The following is a 24347-nucleotide window of genomic DNA, read 5'->3' on the forward strand; positions in this document are numbered from 1 at the left end:
CTCTAAGCCCCCTTGTCACCAGGAAGTCAGCTAACCACTGCCTCGGGATGTCGTAAGCACCGAGAAGTAACCCAAGAATATAGGCACGCAATAGTGCCGCAGGTGGTGGCAGACAGAGCCTACTGTCTTGAGTTCATTTGAGTTAGTGACAATGAAGAGTTCTGCGAGGCAGTGGTGGTCCTCCCCACCCTGTGGGCTGGCATTGTGACACGCTTCCAGATGAAAGTAAGCAGAGAGGCAGATAATACAAGAGACACAAGCATAGACCCAAGATGCACTGCAAGCTTCCGTTTCCTGGGTAAAGTCTGGGCTAGTCGACATAGGCTCTGGTCCTCTGACGGTCCCTGCCACTGGTGGCTAACTTTCAGGTGCAAAGCAGTCTAGGTGACCCTCCTACTTGGAATCACAGAGAGGTAGGTTCTGTAGCGGTTGTTAAGCAGCAAGCACTAACCAAGATAGACAGTATTGACTTTGAAGAGGGACTGGTTCCTACTCAGAAGCAGCTAGTGAGGAGAGGGGGTGGGGCAGGCAGTGACAGGCTTAAAAGAGTCCATATAAAGGATCAGGTGTCTGAAAGAACAGAAGTGAGGGACAGGGAGTCAGGTATAGATACAGGAAAAACAGGCAAGGAAGGTGACAGATGTTCAGAAAATGTGCTCATTCACTGATGTGTGTTTTCTCCTGGTGATTTCTCACCTCCCAACTCGAGTCAGCAGTAACTGAGCATACTAGACAATGCATGGGCTTCACGGAAAATGATGAAATTATATTTTAATTTAAAAAAAATTAAAATTATTGAAAAAAAACTAATTTGAAAGCGTCTACTTAGGAGTTGCATAAGTGAGACCACTGCTTAAAGCTGCCAGACCTCAGTATCTTCACACTTACCTGGAATAACTCCCAGGACCGCTAAACTGTTCTGGGAGCAAAGGAAGTACTGGAAAATTGCTAGTATTTTCATTTCAGTAGAGTCAGATCATTGAAATCAATTGTGCAAAAAGGAAAAAAAAAAGTTTAAATGTTCTCTGAATCCCCATGATAGATTTCTTCCAGTTTTTTTAAATTCTTTTATATATTAAATAATGAATTTTAGTCGTTTTCACCCCATCCTCTTCCCTCTCCCACTGGTACCCTTCTAAACAAGCCCCCACCACCACCACCACAAACTTTCATATTTTCTTTTTGCTAATTTAGAATAAGTTGCTGGAGTGTGGGAGGAAAGTTATTGAGTGGAGCAAGGGCCACTTCTCTAAGGCTATACCACTTAGGAAAGTGATGTCCCTCCCCTCATAAGCTTTCATAGCTGATTCTCCTTTGAGGAAGGGTATGGCTTCACTGGTGCTTCCTTCATCTATGATTAAGTATTGATGGGTTTAATCTTGTGCTAGTCTTATGTAGGTAACCATGGCTGTAGTATGTTCATGAGTACAATGGCTATGTCACGTCCCGAAGACATATTTTTACTCCACATCTCCCTCCCCATTCTCACAGTTCTTACATTCTTTTTGCCCCCTCTTCAGAGATGTTCCCTGAGCTTCTGAGGGTGTATTATGGTGGTTTGAGTGAGAATGGGTCCCATTGGCTCTTACAAATATCAAGTTTTACTGGTACTGGTACTGGAATACTTGGTGCTAGAACTGTTTGGGAAGGACTAGGAGTGTGGCCTTGCTGAAGGAAGTGTGTCACATTGGGCTGCCTTTGAGCTTTCAAAAGAATCTTGCCATTTTCAGTTTGTTCTCAGCCTCCTGCTTTTGTGAGCTCTCATCTATTCCCACCACCATGCCTTCCTCTGCCATCATGGACTCTAACCCAGGAGAACCGTGAGCCTAATTAAATGCTGTCTTGGCATAAGTTGCCTTGGAAATAACTAATACAGTTATTAAAGTTGTCCAAGTTGGGATTAGAACACTCCACCATCACTTATTCTCAGCTCTTTTCTGCATTAACAATGCCTCATGCAATAAGAAGCTTATCTGAGGAATGTTTGCTGACTAGTTTTACATCAACTTGACACAAGGAACAGTCATCTAAAAGGAAGGAGCCTCAATAAAGAAAGTGTCTCAATGAGTTCAGGCTGTTCCCAAGACTATAGGGCATTTTCTTAATGAGTGATGATGGGGAGATTACAGCTCCTTGTGGGTGATGTCACCACTGGGCTGGGGTCCTGGGTTCTATAAGAAACCAGGCTGAACAAGCCATGAGAAGCAAGTCAGTAAGCAGCACTCCTCCATGGCCTCTGCATTAGCTCCTGCCTCTATGTTCCTGCCCTGTTTGAATTCCTATCCTGGCTTCCCTCAATGACAGACTACAATGTGAAAATGTAAGCCAAATCAACCTTTTTCTCCAACTTGATTTTGGTGATGATGTTTCATTGCAACAACAGAAATCCTGACTAAGACAAGTTGGTGCCACAATTGTGGGATATTGCTGTGACAGACATATGTTGGTTTGGGGAGGATTGTGGAAATACCTTGGAACTTGAGGCTAGAAGAGCTATTGAGTGTTGAGAACTCGGGGAGTTGCTCTGTAGGAGCTTGGGAGATGAGCATGTTAAGAGTGGTGCAGATGACGGAGGCCAGGCTTATGAAGTTTCAGAGGGAAGCCAAGACTCTGCTGTGCCTTTTGTGTGATGAACCTGTGCTATCTGGTTAGCTAGAGCTGAAGAATCAGCTGTGATTAACAAGACACCAGAACAACTAGAGTAAAACTTCCATCTGTGTGGGACAATGGTTGCTGATTGGCTGGGGCTGAGGAATAAACACTGATTAAGAAGAGACAAGCATCATTGAGACAAAGTCTTCTGAGAAATGTGCCTTCATTGTAAGCACACAGAAGCTGTGTTCCAGAGGCAACCTAGGTTGTACCTTGAGCTGGCAGCTGAACTCAATAGTGTAAGAGCCACCCAGGTGGTGCTGGTTTTGAACTCATGAAGAGGTCAGGGGGAAGAGCTGAAGCTTGGCACTGTGTGGCAGTTTTGGAGATGGCCACCAAGAACAGCAGCAGCAGTCGAGCAGAGCCTGCCTGAACTTAGGAGACAAGCTTTGTATGCTGTCAAGAGCAGAGCTGGAGAAGTGACCCTTTGGAGAAGCCCGGAAGTTGTGAGTGCATCACAGACATTGGACAATTAGTTATTTACACTGCTGGAACTTGGTCTTGTTTTGTTCAGACTGTGCTTGTGCCCCTGTTCTTCTCCTTAAAGTAAGGTGTATTTAGTTTATTTTTTTATTTTATAGGAGTCCACAGTTGAGACTGACTTTTAAAAGAGATTTTTAGGTTTTAAAAGAGATTTTGGATTTTTAAATAGATTGAATTTTTAAGTGTTTGTAAAGATGGTGGTACTTTTAAGACTTGGAATATTTTATATTGCGATATCCGTATTAATGTGTGCCTTTGGGGATAAACAAGAAAAGAAAGGTTATGGCTTAACAGTGATGTCAAGCTGACAGGAGATCAGCTGTGCTGGCTTTTTTTTACGTCAACTTGACACGAGGCATAGCCATCTGAGAGAAGGGAACCTCAATTAAGAAAAATGCTTTCCCTAAGATCAGGCTGTAGGGAAGCCTACAGTGCAGTGGTTTTCAACCTTCCTGATGCGTCGACCCTTTAATACAGTTCCTTCTTTGTGGTGACACCTAAAGATTACTTTTTTATTTTTCATAATTTATTGTTAGTTTTTTGTTATTTTTATTTGCATTGGTGTTTTGCCTCTGTGTTTGTCTGTGTGAAGGCACAAGATCTTGGAGTTACAGACAGTTGTGAGCTGCCCTGTGAGTCCTTGGATTGAACCTGGGTCCTCTGGAAGAGCAGTGATGAGTGCACCATCTCCTCCCTGCTCCCAATTACTTTCACTGCTACTTCATAACTAATTTTGCTATTATGAATTGTAATGTAAATATCTGATATGCAAGCCCCAAAGGGTCACGACCCAGATGTTGAGAACAGCAAACTCTTCACAGCTGTTTATATCTTCTATCCTTAAAAATCTTTCCTATAAACTCACATGCTCAGTTTTGTCAATTCTTTTTTTTTTTCAATTCATTGTCTCTTTATTATTGTAAATAAAATTTGTTTCCTTTTAATCAAGCTAATTCATTTAGGTATTCTCCATGACTTAATTTTTTTTTTAATTTTATTTTTCTTTTTAGTTACATTTTGTTAACTCTGTGTCCCAGCTGTATCCCGCTCCCTCATTCCCTCCCCAACCCCACACTCCCTCCCTGGTCTCCTCCCTGCCCCTTTCCAAGTCCACTGATGGGGAGGACCTCCTCCCCTTTCATCTGACCCTGTTTTATCAGGTATCTTCAGGGCTGGCTGCAAAGTCCTCCTCTGTGGCCTAACAGACTGCTCCTCCCCTGGGGGTGGGGGTGGGTCAAACAGCCTGCCCTTGAGATCCTGTTAGAAATAGTCCGTGTTCCCCTTACTTTGGAAAACTACTTGGTTACTGAGTGTCAATTCTTTTTATCCTGATTTCCAAGTGTGGTTTGTTCAGCCCTGACTTCTGAGCAACCTCCCAGGTCACAGTCTTATAGGAGGCATACAGTGTGTCTGCTATCTTGGTCTTTCAAAGGTGAATTCTCCTTTCTAGAAGAGTAATGAGTCAGTCATTCCTTTCACTCATCTACTCCAAATGTCAAGTATTAGGAGGACAGCAAATTCCAGAGCACTTATATTCCCAGTGCCTACATGACCATTTATACTTATTGAAGGAAATGAAGATACAGGTTCCGGGAAACAAGACAAACACACATATATAGCATGCACCCTCATTTAATGCATACATCATGCAAAGGTGGACATAGCCACAGGAGAAAAGGACTGTTTTGGGGGGCCCTCCCCCAGGAAGGCTAGGATATTACCCAAGGAATTTTAGGTGGCAAAGAGAAAGCTGTCCTATAATAATTCTATACTAAAATTTCCTCCGATCAGCTGTGGAGTTACTCACTGGGGAGGAAAGATGTAAAGGGGGAGTTCAGCCGTGCTCAGGTTCACTGTGATGGTTCCAACTTGTGCTTCCTCTCACATTGGTGTGCACACCTCGAACAAGTACTACTGGAACATTTACCAGGACACAGTGGTCACTTATGTGGCCTCAGGCATGTGGTTCTGTCACCTCAGATTTCATACTGTAACCTTGAGTAAGGTTAAGTTGAACCCTCAGTATAACCCTTTCAGTGGCTTATCATCATGGTGAAAATACCGTGCGAACCGTTCATCAGAACTTGGCAGTGCTTACTCCAGCGCCTCACCCACTTTTGGTCTATCAGGCCAGTCTCTGCCTTAGTCACTCTGCTCCTCCCATATCATAAGAGTTCCCACAAGTGCAGCTTCAGGGGCAGAGGGCAGGAGTAGCCTTGTTGAATGTGGCCACCACAATTACACAGAACTATTCTGTGACACAGTGACCAGTATATGGTCTGTGCTTAGAGGGTGTACCAAATGAGTCACGGTTGGACTCTTGACTGAGCTTCCATCACAAGACGGAACAAGCATGGTTAAGAAAACCAGCACACCTTGCTGATGACCTCTGATTTCCCCACAGCTGTAACAGCTCTCGCACCAGGTGATGTGCGCTACTCTACCTTAAAGAGCACTGGACTCACTACGAAGAAATGAGCCCGTGAGTCATTTAGAATGTGTTGACGAATTGCTGTGCCAGAACTATTTGACAAACAAAACCACCGTTTTAATTATGTAGTAATAATACGTTAGACAGCACTATATCAAGGTTGTGGCAGAGACATGGAAGACTTCTTGCATATCGATGGGAAAATTAGCCATATTTACTTTTAATGAGAAATTAAAAATTAAACGGGTATGTAATAAGAAAAACTACATGGCTAGAATAAACAAAGAAACTGAATTCATAACTTGAGAAACCAGTGTGTCTCAGGAGGGGTGGGGGGAGGAAAGAGGAAAGAGGAAAAAGAAACTCATTACAGGGATTTTGAATTCTACTTGCAAAGCAAAAAATATTTCACCATTATCATTTACCAAGGCAGTATATATCTCAATTTTCAGATTTAAATGTTCAATAAGAACTGAAACCATTAAACTACAAGAATACATACCAGTTATAAATTCTATTCCCAATTTGGTGTGTGATACTAACCAAATTAATTCCACAAGAAACACAGACATAATAGAGTCTTAATGGGAGCAATTAAACATTGTGCTGAAGACTGGGGTCTCTGTATTATTGTAAGTGCAACAAATTTACGGAAATCATCTTCCATTGTGTAGCTCCTTTTCCAAGAAACTATTTATTGTTACATAGCTGAGAAAAATCAATTGTGTGCCATTACTGCTTTGAGACCTTTGGCAAATTTCATTCAACAGTTTTACACAGTTAAATACACATTCTTTTTAAAAAATAGAGAAATATAATAATTAACAAGTATTTATGAAAGGCCTGCTATTGCCTAGCCTGAGAGCTTTTTAAATATCCAACGTTCCAAATGCTTAAGTTTAAAATTTTTAAAATAAAGACATAATCCACATAACACAATAGTCACAGTCTTGAAGTACACAACTTAAGGTTTTAGTATATTCATAGGCTGTGTAACCATTGCCAGTATTAATTCCAGAACTATCTTCCTGCCAAAAGGAAACCCCAGACCTTCTAGCAGTCCCACTCCCACTCTTCTGCTGGACCTTAGTAATTATCCACCTGATCTCTGAAAAAGAATGTGCTTATTCTGAACATCCCAGTTAAGTGAAGACATTCCATTCAGAGTGTTTGACTTCATGGTCACTGATACTACACCAACACTTGTTGGTCAAGCAATATGTCACTGAGTAGATATCCATTTCCTGTTTCCCTACTCACCTGCAGGGTTTTCCCACTGCTTGTAGCCTGGCCCTACGATGCATAACACTCCCACAATCCTACTGTGCTACTCTCTGTATGAATATTAATTTCTGGGCCCAAAAGCAACTGTATCTTAAACTTTCTGGGTATTAACAAAAATTTGTTTTTCAAACCCATGCACCATTGTGTGTTTGCACTATCGGGATGCAAAGTCTCTGGCTTCCTCATCTCAAGAATCTGTGCTTTTCATCTTTTTTTTTTTTTTTTCAGTTTTTCAAAACAGGATTTCTCTGTATAGCCCTGGCTGTCCTAGAACTTCCTCTGTAGACCAGGCTGGCTTTTAATTCAGAGATCTGCTAGCCTCTGCCTCCCAAGTGCTGGGATTTAAGGCATGAGCCACCACCGCACAGCTGGAACCTTGGCATTTTATCTGTGTTTCTTATCTTAGCTTTCCTAGTGAGTATGAAGTGGTGTGAATATCCATCTCTATAATGTAAGGCATGATACTGACAAGGCTAACTCTACATTGCTGGAGACACAATGTGAACTCATACATGCTCAACATGTACAAGTAAGCGTGCTTACGTCACCCCTTGAGAAATCACCGAACAAGCCTGGATGGAGAGAAAGCACCAGTAAGAAAGGCGAAATCACTAAGAAAGCACCTGGCTGAACTGCAAAAATTGGCACCACAATTCCCCAGGGATATGGTTTGTTGAGAGGAAACTTGAATGGCCTTCGACAGCATGGCACAGCTTAGATGAACACAGCAGCCTCTAAATACCACAAAATCCTTCAAAAGCACACAAAGGCTAGTGTTTTTTAATTACTGCAAGCCATGTAAAATGTTATGGAAAGAGCAAAAGTTCATACTGAACATAAAAACAACTTTGCTTTCTTAATTGCAAGAGCCAGATAAGAAAGTGATCTATGACAAACAGCACACTAAACACAGTCAAGGGGCCAAGAGAATACCCAGAAAATAGCAGTGTACCTTGCTCCTTGCTGGGCTCAATGAGCCTGCTCTCTCTAGGACAGGATAAACTGACCCGATGCATTCTTAGAAATCTTAGCATTCAAGTACAAACTTAGGAAACTATTTTCTCTACTTGTCACTGGAGTGTCAACGGAGGAGAAAGTTTCCACCAGAATGCTAATGCAATTATTTCACTCCTCTATTGGAACAATTTCATTTTTGAAAAGGTAGTAGTTTCCTTAGGTCCTACAAGATCCTAATTATGATGCAGGTATTCAAGATATCCCTGAAAATTAAAATATATATATATATGATACATTAACATTTAGTGAAAAACAAGAATTTCCTTAACTGAATACTTACAAACAAATCTGGTCTGTTTTCAAATAAATGCGTTTCAAGTAGCTCTCCTAAAAGTTTTATGAAATGACATAAAATTATGCTTTCCAAACTTACCATTTAAATATTAAATATAATAGCAGATGGTACGGCTTCACATCATTACACCCTGCTCAATTTACCAGAAAGTATCATCTACCTAAGTTGACTAGTAAATAGGGGGTCCTGTGGGAGACAGTGTGGAATCTTCATCAGACTCCATAATCATCTGATGACAAGCCGCACATGAAAAACAGTTTGTTTTTTTTTTAGTCTTCTAAAATCTGTTAAGTGGCTTCGTGAAGTGTACTAATGACAAAATCAAAGGGAATCAGAATGGTGCTCTGTTTTCTTCACATTAAAGGAAGAAATAAAGAGAGATGAAGACAATCAAATGAATAAAAATGAACTTCATGAATAAAACATGAAGAACTGGGATCAGATCATATTAAGGAGGTAATGGGAGTCTGGTTGTAGTGAATCTCAAGACACTCTCAATAATTACACTCCACGATCTATTTGTGGACATGCCTACAGCTTGGATTCTGCTCCACAGAAGTAGGGATTAAGAACACTGTCTTCTCTTCAAATCTACAGGGCCCTCTGGTCCGATGGTTCTTCACACACAGCGACTTTGCTATTACAGCCACCAAGCTTGGAATGCCAGCTCAGAGACTGCCTGAAGCCACTGGCTTCGTCTTCCGGTTTTAAGTGAGACCACTTAAGTGTTCACCAAACAGGCTCCTCCTCCTGTCTTTCTGCCCGTTCGCAATCCTCACAGATAAAAAATTTCCTCACCCCTTAATGTGATGATGCCAAAATGTCTTTTAATAGTAGCTTCCCTTTTTTATTTATAGCATGGTTTGTTGTTTTTATTTGTTGGTTAGCAATAAAGCTAAGAAAAAAAAAGAAGGAAATGGGAAATGGCTTGCCTTAATACTAATCACGTGGAAAGCTTACATAGGTAAAACTTGGTAACTTGGAGTGAGGATTTAAGATATTAAATGGACATAATATTCCAGACAGGTGAGCAGCCATTAATAACCTTGTGCTGATGTGGTGACACAATCCACAAAGGTCAGGTCTTCAGCACATGATACTCTCCCTAATCTACTTACAAAATGCCTGATTCAATTTGCTTATAATCCCAGTTCATCACACCATCTTCCCCTGCAATCCACCAAATACCTTTCTGAACTTGTGAAAATCATGAAGCAGGTCATGGTTAACTGGACAGGGTTTAGGGCCAAAAAGCCTAGGTTTGAAGATGGACTTACACGCTTTTAGACTGTAAGATCTTGTGAAAAAATATACTTGTTGCTGTTTTTGTTTATAGGGCAGGATTTCTCTGTGTAACCCTGGCTATGCTGTAACCTGCTTTGCAGACTAGGCTGGCCTCAAACATCAGAGATCTACCTGCCTCTGCCTCCCAACGTAGGAATCACCACACCTGGCTCTTGAGTAAATTCTTAGTCTATGCCGGAACCCCCTCACCTTTGAAGCAGGCACTGAATAATGAGACCTCCCTTCTAGAACTGATGACTAACAATGCCTGAACCTTAATAACTGTAGATATCCGCTGATAACACCCCTTTATCATCATCACTGACACACTAAGGCTTGGCCTAAGAACTCAAGTCTTATAATAATCTATATACGTTTCAGTATCACCTGATGGTTACACACTGTTTAAAAGTGGATATCTGTAATTTGGTTCATTTCACTTAGTTCTTATAATCTTAGGAAGGCATTCTTTCTTTTTTATATACCAGCTGGTCTGCCCAGGACTCATCCAGAAAATTGCCTGTGTTGGTGCCCACCCGGAAGCTGTTTTGCAGCTATCCACAGAGGTAGTTCAGTGCTGCTTCTGCCTATGATGCTCAAGGATGCCAAAATGCCTGGCCTTCTCTGTCCAAAGTGCTTAATACACAAGGCCATCTTCACAGACAGACAGTCACATGGGCTCTTTTACTACCTAAAGGAATGGGAGTGAAATCCTCAGACATATGTTCTCAATTTCAAACACAGGGGCCTGAACCAGTGACTACCCTTCCAACAGTCCTGGTGTGAAGCTGTAACAGAAATTCCATTTTCCTTACACAGATAAGAAAGGCCAAAGGGACAATACCCATCAACTGGACCACTAGGACACACACCTAGCTCCTAGACAGACTCTTCAGATGTTTGTCTCTCTGTCATTGCCTGCCACTGCCAATGCTTTGGAGCGGTCCCAGCAACCCACCTACACATCACTCATAAAAGCCTAGTTCCCCAATCTGCACTTGTACAGAAACTGACAAAAGCCTCAGATGCCTATTAATTACACAAATAAAAATTTGTGGAAGCATTGATGGAGTAAGCCAGGAGATAGTTCAATGTCCTGCTGTACAGCCAGGGTCTTCTAACTTAAGGCACAAGATGAAAAACTGTTTAAAAAGGATGACACCTATTTCTCTTCCATATGAATGCCTACTGGAGGATAAAATAAAGTCTGAAGCAATTTCTTAACAGTACTGAGAGGAACCAATTTTTGTTTAATTTTAGATCAGCATTATTCATAACATATACCATGAAGTTTAGTTAGAACTCATGTAAGAATTGTAATTAAATGTGTGATGATGTCAATGATTTAAAAGTAAAGGGTTTCCTTTTATGAAAAATCTTACAAAAAGAAAGAGAAAGGAATATTGTAGACTTAGATTTTTCAACAAACCTACTTTAAGTTCTTAAACACCTTTACCTCTCTTCTAACCCCACCCCCAACATTAGATAGGAGATTAATAGGGAAAAGGGCTGTAGACTTCCTGCTGACTAGGATCGATGGATTTTTAGGGGATTACCAAACTCAGTGATCAGATTACCAGCAGTCCAATCCCAAAGGCCAACACCAAGCAGCAACATGATTCATAAGATTGGGGTAAGTCAGCGAAAGCCACAGGACTCAGTTGAATTGCCCCCAAGAAGTTCTCAGGAACTTATAGTTCAACCCACTATAAGCAAGTGTCATTCTGGTAACTTTGAGAAGATATTAAATGAAATATGGAACAACTGTTTCAAGTTAGGAGGTCATCTGTTCTGAGCCTAGAAATGCGAGACAATAAACATAACCGGGGTTGGGGCTTGAAGATGAGGGTGTTCTGTACTGTGGACTTCAAAAACCCAAGATGCAGTTTTAACACTGAGCCAGAGTGTTGGTAAAAATGTGAGGTCAGTGGCGTCCAACCAGGAAGATGGCAGAGCAGAGAGGTTAGAGGCCAACAGGACTCCAACCTGATCTCATGACTAAAGAAGGAGATACAAAACACTAAATAAATAAAACAGATAAATAAAACTACCTCTAATCCCACATAAAAAAACCAAGCTTTTCTATTCTGTTGAACACTGGTAGTTTGGCGTAAAGGATCCACACGAACTGCGTTGGCTTCAATGAAAGGAACCAATCTAGAAAGGAACTGGAGATTCAAGAAATGCTCTGAACTTATCCACAGCAGTAACCACCAATGCACCAGATAAATTATATTACACACGGAAAAAATGATTCAAAATTACACTCTCCAAGGGAATAAGGACTATTGTGGATAGTGTTTCTCTTGCTGTGAAGAGACACCATGATCATGGCAACTCTTACAAAAGAAATTGGGGATGGCTTACACTTCAGAGGTTTAGTTCATTATCATCATGTTGGGAAGCATGGTGGCATGCAGACAGACATGGTATTGGAGAAGGAGCTGAGTGTTCTAACAAATGGATCTGCAGGCAGCAAACAGTAGGAGAAAACAGTGAACCACTGAGCCTGGCCTTGAGCTTCTAAGACTGTGAAAGCCACCCCCTACTGACACACTTCCTCCAAGAAAGCCACACCTACCAACAAGGGCCACAGTTCTAACAGCACCACTCTCTATGAGCCAAGCATTCAAACACGTGAGTCTAAGGGAGCCATTCCTATTCAAACCACCACAGGGACATCAGCCAATAATTAGAAGAAATGGCTTTGACATCAGTGAGCAATATGCAGGGGTCCCCAGATGTGAGGACTAAACCCAGTCAAGTTGACAGGATCTAAAATCACCTAGGAGACCAGCTTCGAGGCATGCCAGTGAGGGAATCATCTTGATTAGGTTAACTGAGTTATGAAGACCCATCTTACATATGAGATACGCCACTGAGATCCCAGACTGAACAAGAGATGAGATGAGAGCTAAATGCTAGTATTCGGCTGTCTGCTTCCTGACAGCGGATGCAATGTGGCCAGCTGCCTCAAGATCTGGTCACTATGCCTTCTCTGCCCTGACGAACCCTGGAAGCATGAGCCAAAATACACCGTTCCTTCAGTTTTTTTCTTCAGTTATTTTGTCAAAGCAATGAGATGAGTAACTAACACGCCGGGCAACGTGGATTTTGAAAAATGATGAAATGGGTGACTGTCACACAGGCCACAGTGCCCCTACTCAGTCGGTGCTAGCTAGCCTGCATCTGTTCAGTTCAGTCCTCACCTCTGTGGCTCTGCACACTCCAAACCATCAACTTCTAGAATGATCAATTTCTTGAACAGAAACATCAGGCTGCTTTGTTGCCCAGAGTCTGAAAATCCAAGTCTAAAAAAACCCACACATTTCTACTCCGATATGTAGTTATTCAAAAAATACAAATCAAAGTGAGACCACAGGCCAGCTAATACACATACACATCAGTAGTTAATCTTCAGTTATGCACTCACTTCAAGAATATGTCTAGGTCTGGCCAACCCTCTAACCATGACGAAGCAGGTCCAATCGGTGCCCATCTTGTAAACAAGCCGGGATTTACCTTAAATAACGCAGCTCAATTGTCACTTCTTTAAATGAGACCGTGGTCCAGCTTGCAGAAAAGTTGGAAGTTTTAACTCTCCAAGGTCCCTGGTGTGAGTCCCACCTAATGAGCCATCTTTGTATGGGTACATAGCACCACTCAGCCTCTCTCTTCCTTGTGCAAAATCTTGACAGAGCCAGAGACATGGTACGTTTCTTCTGCTGAGAGCCTCAGCTGTCTGAGTTTAGTGTTGGCCTTTGTAACAAGCTTGTGTCTTCTGTCGTCTAATACACATGCTTTTCAGCAATGTGCCGATAACATACAAACCTGCCGAAGCAGATCACTGTTAAGTCAAACTACAATTCAGAGAAGACCTTAGGGCTGTTTCCTTGCTGAGCCGGGCTTTGGAGGAAAAGAAAAGTAGGTAGAAGGAGAAAAGGTATTTTGAATGTGGAGATGGCGAGCTGGTGCTTTCAACACAGAGCTTTGAAGACGTGGGTGTACAGAAAAGGCAGGAAGTGTGGTGAGTTCTGCTAAAACATATCTTTTGAAATAGCAAATATGTTCAAACTCACCCAATGACCACTGGAACAGAATTCCACATATGATGCATTCAGACAACTGTACCCAGCTGGGGTAAATGGTACAGAGTGGACGCCCGCCTCAGCTCCCACCACTAACTACCTCATTCACAGCGGACCTCAGGACTTCAGCACTCACAGCCTTCTGCCCATTTTTACATTCCACCTTATTTCCACCATGGAGCAGTAAGCCACAAGCTGTGGTCCTGACAACCACTTTCAGTTGGCCCAAGGCTTTCTGAACAGAGAGAGCCATGTTCTGTGATACTCACATATTACATGGAATGCATGTAACCCAAGCTACCGTTGCATAAGGTTGCCATCTTGTTCTTGGCAACACTGCCTGTTTCCAAGCGCTTTAGTTTTCGGAGTGATTTCGCACAGCATCATGGTTTTTAGGAATGGTTATGTCTTACTCTAGTGGGGCTGACAGTACACTGTGGAGGACAGTGGGGTGGCTAACCCCTGGAAACAGCTGTTAGTCAGCCACTTCTGGTCTAGGTTTCTTTCTTACAGTCCTATCTTTAACAAAACTCGCCAAGGGTCGGGGTTCTCATCACCCAGTTATTCTGAAGTACTCGTAGCCTACTTTGCCAAATTACAATTCGGAATAAACCTTCTATCTATCAAGTGTGGCCCTACATCTGTCCACCAAAAATTTCCTACCTTCCTTCACACAGGCTTTAAACAAGTTTCGTCTAATTTTGATATTTGTTCCCTGGACCGTATATCCCAAATGGGCCAAGGTTTCATGTCTGATTACAGTTCTTCAAGGACACAGACATTTGTATTTGGTCAGATGCTTTTAGTGAGAGATATAAATATAATGTCCAGTTGGGGACTACAATGCTAGGCCAGCAATTTCAACAAAGAAGTAATGAAAGAATGAGAATAAGACCCCAAGATCAGCCAGCCTGACAACACGCGCATCCCAATGAACAAACTGCATTTACATTCACTGTGCGTGTTTCACTTCCAGACAGTACACAAGGTCAAACTGCTAACTGTCAGTTACAATAAGCTTCTAAACTCCTGGTCAATTACCTGGTTAATAACAAAAGACAGGGCTATGACATCATTACAGTTATAATTAATTTACACAGATCAGCTTCCTGTTAATCAAATACATCTTTAGGAGCATTTAATTTTTTTTTTTCACCTAGAAAGCAACATTTGGCTTTGTTCGGTGAAAAGCAATCTTGCTGAATTCCACATGAAAGCCTGTCAGGCTGCTGTGAGACAGGAAGGACAAAAGGCTTCACAGGACTCGCTGCTGCACCATAGAGCGGCTGGCACAGGCACAGCAAACAGAAGCCCGAGATGATGGATAGCACGACACATTTTAACAGTTTCAGAACATAAAAGTTGTCAGGGAATGGGGGTGTTAACAGATAGGCTGGTGGAGAGAGGAACAGTGGAGGGGGGGAGCAAGAGGGCCGAGGAAGAGACCAATGCTTTTTGACAAAATTCTGAGGTTAGCAATCCTGCTGCACACAGGACAGGGCAGTGTAGCTAACGGCATGATCCTTAGGAGGAGCTCCACAACATGCTGACCAACTGATGTTTAAGAAAACTGATAGTTTTTCCCCTGTAACGGGATAACACAGGCTCCTTTGGTTTTGTGAAGACCCAGCGAGAGTTCAGACACACACACCACACAATCATTAATTGAGAAGTGATAGCGGTCTGTGTACATAAACAAATAGATTACAAGAGATCTTAAGAAAAAAAGTTGGAAATGCTTCTGAGTGCTTTTATCAGGTGGTGACTAACATTTTCTAAGAATTCTAGTCCACGTTTTTAAGATGTATTATGTGGCTCCACTATATACATACCTTTTCAACAGTATAGTATATGAGAGGAACGTGAAAGCAGAATTATTTTCTATTACCGTGCGTGTACATGAAGCTCTTGGAGAGGGAGAGCACACGGATGTTACAGGACAACTTTATGGAGTTGGTTTTCTCTCCAACCTGTACATGGGCCCTAGGATTGAACTCAAGTCATCAGGCTTTCAAGGCGGATACCTTTACCCACTGGGCCGTCTCACTGGCCCTAAAAAATACTTTTTAATTAAAATAAACCGTATAATAAAATATCAAGCCACTTCTTATCAAGATTATCTGAGACCGTGAGAATTTAATGACCTTTCATTTATAGAGATTTTAAAAAATCCCAAAATGTCAGCTGACAAAAATTTTCTTTCCCCCTCCTTTAAAAGTGCTATTGGCTCAACACTAGTGATCAGACTATATTTACACATGAAAAGTGACTGAAAAATTGAAGCTACTAGATTTTGCATATAAATCCTCAAGTTTTGCTCCACAACTCTAGGTGAATTCTCGCCAACTCCACTTCTGCCCCATCAACACTTATGATTTCCAGTATCAATCATAAGCCAGTTCCTCCTCGCTCAGACCACACGTTTTAGTGTAATGAGAGCTCATTAAAGTTTCCCTACTGACAGCCCTGCAGCTGTAGGTTTTCAACCGGGATGCACACGGGGACAGCAATGCAAGCATCCCGGGATCCTGCCCTTCAAGGAGCTTTAAGGACTTTCCACTCTCATCTTTGCTCCACATCACATTTGTCTATCCCAAGTCAGTGGGAAAGTGCTGCCCGCCACTGCCACCCCTCATTTTGTCTGTGCATGAACTGACTCTGAATTATTTATGGAACCAAATCCCCTCTGCACAAAAACTAGACAAGTGGGAAAAGCAACCACACTTCAAAGACGGGATATGGTTCTGCAAATTACCTGTGATTGGGACAGGTTGGGGATTTTTGCCTATTTAGCATAAATACCTCGTTCTTTCTCTAATAGGAACCTGTGGTCCACCCCCATTTAGTGGAATCTTGGGGGAAAAGATGGACTCTCAATCAGGGGAGAGGGAGAGCGAACTTGGAGTAACAACTCTGCCCTGGAAACTAGCACGAATGACATTGGCACTAATGCAGCAGTCTCATGAAAGAGCTTGTGAAGGTGGCCAAGACTACACAAGCCCAGAGAGCTCTCCACCTTGTTGACCTTTATTGAGGTACAGCCATGTGGATTGTCTGCTGTCTCTGGGTTCGTCGACATGGCTTCCATCAAGTTTCTTGTCTTTAAATTACTTGGATCACACAAACTAGATAGTCTTGCTGCTGTTTGTAATCAAAGATGTCTACCGACATCAGCACACACTTACAAAGTGCTCACAAGCAGATGGGAGTTTCCTTCAAGCATCACCATGTCCTTTAGACTAACAAAGGCTCTAGTTCCTAAGGGAACCAGAACACAGAGGTCACACCTCAAGAGCTGACAGTAGGCACGCTGCTCCTAAAGACAGGGTACACAGGACTAAGGATGTGAGCAAGTGTACTGTCTGCAGGACGTCCTCTTAATGTTCACGCTCAGTTGAGCACGGGATGAGGACTGTGGTCTCCAAAGGAAAAGCAGAGGACCTCACTTGTGTCTTCAGTTTACACCATGCTGATGTTTTAAAGAAAATGAATATTAGTGATTATAGAACTGGTTTTCCAGTGCATCTCTGTGTCTCTGTTCTTTGTGGAAAAAAAGTCTAGAGTACACACATCAGTGAAGTGTCCCTGGATAAAAAGGTCTACCTAGAACTTCAGGGTAAACATCAGCACTCATCCACTTAAAAAAAAATAAAAAAAGAAAAGAAAAAAAAGAGAAAACTGAACAAGGATTCAATCTCTTCAGTCTTGTGGCCTTCTGGAAGGGTTCTGAGTGCTTTCCAGAGATTCACCTGTTCATGTCTCAATTTATTCAATGCATGAACAAAACACATTTCTCTACTCCTGAGCCTGGGGACAGGCAGCATATATGTCTGAAACAGCATGAATGGCATAACTCCTTCAGTCTCGACTCCTCTGTTTAACAGGCCAGTCCTTTCAGAAAGCCACAGCCTAGAAAGGCAAAGCCATGAACAGCAGCATTAGCACATGATGAAGAAGGACTTCAAAACTGCACCCAAGTGTGCATGCACACAGAGGAAAGCACAAAACAAGCTTTAAGTTTTCCATGGCAATGAGAGAAAAAGAAGACACTAGGATAAGTACTATCCTTGACAATGAGGACGAAGATGAAATGACTCCCCAAACTCACCGAAACAGCAAAACCATCTTATGAAACTTAAAAGACTTCTTTTCAGGATGGAAACTGAGAAACCTAACAGGTTCCTTATTAGTACAAAATTAGCATGCTTTGATGGGAAGAAAAAAAAATAATGGGTTCTGTGAAGATAGTATGTGGCAGCACGTAGTCTTTCCACAGATGCTTAAATTTGGAACCATAACTCATTCATTACAATATCCAAAATTACAAAGTTGCTGCTCCAGTGATATGAAATGTGTCAAAGTTTCATTGTTACCCAAAACACTTTGTTCATGGAATAAAGAATCCAGAATTATGCATAGCTGCAACACACATGCATACTACATAATACTTACAAAACTGAGGTTACTGCAATATGTATATAAATTTCATTCATTGCTATTCTAACACTGTGACTCTGGATTAAAACTGTCATTTAGAACCATAGGGAAATAAATAACTGATGGCGTAAGATCCCTGAAGTTAAAGTCAGAAGGGGTCAAATATGGTGTGTGGCTTTGGATAGACCACATCCTCAGTGCTGCTGAGCTTCCTGGTCCTTTATCCGTTGGACAAAGAAAACCACACTTACATCCTAAAGACATGGTGAAGAATGGATTAAATAGCATACCGCATAAAAACATGAAGTACACCATTCAAGTTCAGTTTTCATTTTCCCCTTCCTGTCTATAAAGTAATGAGACTTCTCCCCATGGAATTGGACTTTATTGCTTTGTAATTATGATGTGCATGTAACAACGTCCAAGAAACTAGACGGTAAATAACACTGACATGCAAGCCTGAATGCACACACTGCCAGTTGGCTATCATCGAGATCCCAAAGGGCTCCTGCACACTCTCTATTGCATCCTAGAAATATGCCACATTTTCTTTTCTGAATACGGCCAGAACTAGCCACCAGCTTTGAAATATCACCACCATGATGCTGCAAGGAGCAGCTGGTTGATTGAAAGTGGCTCCCCTCCCCCACTCTCCAGCTGTCACCAGGAAACCCCCCCTCAATGTGTGAAAATGACACTATTACTACTATCACCACTAATAACAAGCCAACAAATGGTTAGACTTTAAATTACTTTTATGAGGAGTCATTATTAACTAAAAAAAAAAAAAAAAAAAACACCACACATACACACACACACAAAATTACTTTACCATATGAATGAAAACCAGATGCTGTCATACAACAAACACATTGTGGGTTGTATACACAAGTAATACTGTATTGTATACTTCTTTGACTCCTTATTTGTCTTCCTCAGCCACTTATGATACTAAACAGTAGAAATACTAAGAAGCTTTAAGAGTGATACAGCTGTCACAGTGTAAGAGGATTTTTAAAAAGCTTCGGGTTGTTTTTCTGCACAGAATTCTGTAAATTACAGGACAGACTGAGGACTGTGTTTGTTTGGGTGTTTTTGTTTTGAATAATCACCCATGACTCTGTGTGTGAACCTAGACATATGCTTGTCCTGGAGACAAACCCAGCAATTCTGCAGAGCGTGTCTAAGAATCCCAAGCACCTGGATTCCTAACATCACAGTTTTTAGGTGCAGCTCATGCTCACAGCTATGCCACTGACAGTGATTCATACACAGATCCCCGAAGTCCTGGTTCCCTGGACACATTCTGGACCAGGAGCCTGTGTCCTACAGCCTCACCAACCTAAAGCATCACAACTCTTGAACTTTCTGGGTAAATTTCTGCTTGATAGGCTCCAAGTTAAAAAAAAAAAAAAAGGATAAGTAAGCAAACAACAAACAAAAAATGAGAATTACTGTTTAGATAAAATAATGGCACATTTAAAGGAAATCTTTTAAAGGCTTTTTACAAATATTTTTGATATATATATATATATATATGTACATATAAGTTATGGATTTCTTTTTACATTTGGTACCTACCTTCATATAACACACTATAAAGTAAACAAAAGTATGGCATACTGTGAATGACTGCAAGTATATTCCATGTTCATACAGTCATAGTTATGTAAAAACATGAAGAAAATATATAAAGACTTTGTACTCTCTTAAAAGTAGAACACAGCAGGAAAGCATGTACATTGAAAAATATCAATTTTTCAGGGTCAATAACATTTTATGCATTTACTTGCAGAGATATCATTTTTTATAACATAATAGCATCACATGACAGAGCTATACGATAATCAAAGATATTTTGATGTTAACTTTCTCTAATCTTCTGGAAATTATAAGAACAATGTCTAGAAATCACTGGTTCTGAAATAACATCCTACCAAATTGAGCTGTAATTTTCTACAAGTGTTGGCTTTCTCTCACAAATTATAAAAGGTTTGACTCTCACTTTAGCGTCTTCATCACTTAAAAAGTAGTGGCTAAGTAATAAAATAAGCTCATGTGTAAAAGATGATGAGGAAATTAACAGGGCATTCAGAATTAAATTGATAAATATTTCTTCCCCTTTCAAAAGACATTACCCTAACATATAATGTAGTAACAGACAGTTAAGAAACTGTCTCATTTAGTAGTAACCTCTACTTTTCAAGGGGAGAAATTAAAACTGGAAGCATGCCCATTTGTCTGTAGGACATAATCAATGCACAGAAAGAGGCAGAATTCAAGCATTTGGTTCTGGGTTTGCCTGACCCAGAACCACAGCCGCACATCTTTCTTACACAGAAAATAAGAAAACATTTAGACTCCTTGAAAAACAATTGCTTCAAAATGAACAGTATCCCTGTAGTTAACTGTTACTGATGGAAGCTGATATCACAAGTGACATATTTACACGAACATTCAGTCCCCAGAGTATCTTGGAGTCTCGGCATGGCCTTGGCACCAGGGCTCTCTAGTCAAAGCTCTGTGTTACGTGGGCCACAGTCAGTCACTGACCCTTTTTAGCATTAACAACTTAGCAGCAGTTTCAGACACTGAATGACTATTTCTTCCTCTAGATGGACCCGTGGAGAAAGAACCATTTCTCAGAAAACACTACATGTATTTTAATTTTAATTTTAAAAATTAAATATTTAATTTAAAATTAAACCTAAATTTAAATGTGTAACTAATTTTTTTTTTCTTTAAAAATCAGCATGTTGAGAGTATGTCTAACTTAACTGTGATCCTTCAAATGGACACAGGACCTTCTTTGCTATAATGGAGTTGTATAACATATGAGGGCAAAAGATAAGGATAGAAACTTCATCAGCTTTGGCTGTGGAGCGCTAGCCACTCCACTATGCTTCTTTTCAGCTATGTTCTGGCCTTACGAAAGGGCCAAACTTAGGTATAACTAAGCTCAAGAAACAAGAGGCCAAAGAACTTTAAACTACCTTACTGCAATTACTAACATTTCTTTTTCTAAAACACTATAATGTAAATAAAATCAGTGTCACTAACTACTGCTGTAACTTTCTGGTTTCATTTTATTTGCACAGGGTCTCATTATATATCCCAGGCTGGCCTCCACCTTGCAATTTCTCTTGCCTCAGCCTCCTGAGCATTGGAGTTATAGGTGTGAGCCACTACTGCCAGCTAAAAAGTTGTCCTGTGTCTAAGTTTTTACTATTCAGAAGTAACTGGGATAAAGGCAGTGTTCTCTATGCAACAGTCACAAAAGCCATCTACTCCAACTCCTACCTAACCCTACAATTTTATCCTTCCTCCACAACATACGTGCTTTCTTCATGCAGGTCTGGTAACTTAGCAGTGCCTGACCTTGCATTAGCGCTACCACTTATTTTCACATGGAATACTTAGCACTATGAAGTCATAGTTAAGTGGCTTGCCCAAATTCCATATCTAGGAAACACCTCACTTTACTCAAACCTCATTATCTGCGACCCCACAATGAGTGAGTGCTTTTGATGGCTATGTTAGTCATAAAACTGAGCACCCAGAAGCACTGGAATGGACTGGAAGGCTTGCTCAAACGGGTATGACACTAAAATCTGTATTGCCAACGATTACCCCAGAAAATGCTCATGGGTGTAACTCCAGGACCAACGCAGGAGGAGCACCCGTACATCTGGAATGTGCCAGAACACTAGAAGATGCGAGGCAGATTCAGTAACAGAAGCAGGAAGAAGGTAAAGAAGGTTAGGACGTTGGGACAGGGAGCTTGCCGCTGCAAGCTCCGCGGCTGACGCAACTTCGCTTCAAACTTCCTCAAGTCAGAGGAATCCATGCCGAGCCCGTCGGGCCAGCCCTGCCCTCCAGGCGGTCCGGGTGATACCGCACCCACCTAGGCTGAGGGTCTACTGAGGCCCAGACTCGGCCGCCCGCTCCCGAAGCAGCGCTTCCGCTCGGAAGCCCCGGGCCCTTCGCAGCACTTCCGCCCGGCGGACCCTGGCCCCAGCGCAGCGCTTCCGCCCGGCCTGAGCCTGCCGGGATCTCAGCCCCGGCCCCTCCGTCAGCAGCCCCGGGAGGCCGCGACCCACGCCGCACAAAAGCGACGCCACAAACTCAGCTGAACAGACGCGGAAACTCACTCTCGCTAAGACCTGCGTGCGTCCTCACGTATCCCCGCACACGTGTGTCATCCCGCCCGGACGCCGAATCCCGAGGCTCAACTTCCTGCTCGGAAACCAATTCCGAAGGCTTCACTTCCGGAGGCCCCGGGGAAAGGAGCGCGGCCGACCGCGCATGCTCGCTGCTGCCTGCGGCCACGAGGTTGTCAGTGTACCTCCACCGCCCTAAAGGACCAGTGACCACTTACCGCGCGAACAGCGCTTGAGCCAGCTCCGCCATGGTTGAGAGTTTCTTCCCGGTCCAGTGTAGCTGGGACAGTGGCTTCTGCACGTGGGCCTCGTGAGAGCTGCCAGTCTCCTGAAGTAGGCCAACAAAACAAGGCCGTGGTGTTCATTTCAGTCCCCAGGCGCGGATCCGAGGCCGCATCGCTTAGCCTGTTTACGGCTTTAAGGGCTTGAGGTATACTTAGGTCATTTGGTGTAAATTTCCTTCTTCTAGTGTAGAGCCAGTTCCCCGGGCGGCTTCTAAAGGCAATGCTGCATTTATTTCATACAAGTAAAAGGTCTTTGGCATAGATTTTTTTTTTTTTCTAGTAATTGGAGGAAATGAATCAGGTACAGGTAGCCTTCTGCAGCTATTTTTGTAGCGAAAGTCACAACAGCCGTGTTTAGTTAGCCTAATAAATACTTTCTATGCCCCAAAAGTTTATCTTTTGTTATTGTATAATAGAAAAAATTCTTACTAGAAATTTTTGTTGGAGCTGGAATTTAAGTGAAAAATTTGTCTCATTTATAGGAGAAATACATATATGTATATCTTTTATATATGTATATATACATATATATGGATTTCAGATGACAAAATTCTTAAAAAGTTGGAGATGAATTCTTGAATCTTACAGTTTAACCTTTTTCAGGTTTAAAAAAATAAAAGAGTATGTTGTTCCAAGACTGACAATGAGAAACTGCATTCCTGGAAAAGGGCGCCCAAATGAATTGGGGGAAGTAAATTGCACATAGAAATATATCATCTTACGAAAAAAAAGAAAAAATAAGTGCAATTTCTCAAAAGGAGCGAACTCCTTATTTTTTCTTCTGATCAATCACATGTATCCATTTCTAATAATAGTCCTATTTTGTATTCTGTGCCACCTCTGACACTGTTCTGTACTTACACTGTTTGTAAGTATCATGTGTAATTAAATGCAGAAGTGACTTTAAAAGAGCCAAAAATCAAGTCTCAAATCAGTAATCTTAAAAAAAAAAAAAATCAGTTGTGAATAGGGCTTAGGGAACAGGGTGTGATAATACAAATCAATAACCCTGACAGTTCCAAGGTAGAGACAAGAAGATCAGGAGTTTGAGGACTGCTTCAGCTACATAACTTCAAGACTATCAGCTTAGGCTATATGATTCCCTGTCTCAAAAAATATAAATAAAACATTTAATCCTAATTTAAATATAAGTAAAATATTTCATTGGCGTGTAAGAGGACAGAGGGGGAAAAATGGAAAAATGACCTGACCAGGCATGGTGGCAAAAACCTGTAACCCCAGTACTTGGAAAGTAGAAGCAAGAGTATCAGGGGTTCAGGCCACCCACCCCTGCATTGGAAGGCTGAGTCTACCCTGAGCCACATGAGACCTTCTCTCCAAACTGAGCTCTTTCGCCCTGTGTGAAATGACTCGTGGAGCAGTCTAGACTTTAAAAGTTGTAGATGAGCCTATTGTGTCATGGTGGGGTCTCTTCTAACTTGCCAGATGTAGCGCGGGTGAAAATTTCCCAGCCTAAACTTTCATAGATGGACAGTCAGTAGAACTCTTACATATAAACATACTACATGTAAAAATACTACAGAATCAATGCCAGAATAGGACCTCCAACATTTTTTAAAAGCATGTAATTGTTACATTATCTTGCAAAACAATGATTCTTAAGAGATTAAAAGTATTCTGTCAGGTAAGATATTACTATGTACATTTCACTTAATATATGACATATATTTATGGTATAAGATGCAGTTTTAAATTATATCTAAATCTTGATGGACGAACAACAATTCTTAGCCATTTCACTCAAACTAGTATTTCTATATGTGGTGCTTTTGTAACTGGTGTTTGGTTACCTCCTTTGTACAGTCAGATAGACATTCCCATCTTACAGAATTTAGCCTGAAGGAAAAAAGATGGCAGGCTACAACACCATGCCCCCAAACTGGATTATCTTGTAGAGGAGTTTGTTTTTAT

The 24347-nt window shown here is 41.6% G+C and overlaps 1 protein-coding gene across 1 annotated transcript in view; it reads right to left on the bottom strand.

The window, feature by feature from the left end:
- The window catches only part of Rhbdd1 (rhomboid domain containing 1), a 118973-nt gene extending 96726 nt beyond the window's left edge, over nucleotides 1-22247 (bottom strand). The window contains exon 1 of the mRNA XM_055616420.1: nucleotides 22123-22247. The gene's annotated coding sequence lies outside the window, so the exon portion shown is untranslated. The remainder of the gene's footprint in view (nucleotides 1-22122) is intronic.
- Nucleotides 22248-24347: the final 2100 nt, after the last annotated feature.

The sequence above is a fragment of the Psammomys obesus genome, unplaced genomic scaffold, assembly GCF_907164565.1.
Source record: "Psammomys obesus unplaced genomic scaffold, mPsaObe1.curated_primary_1811, whole genome shotgun sequence".
NCBI lineage: Eukaryota > Metazoa > Chordata > Mammalia > Rodentia > Muridae > Psammomys > Psammomys obesus.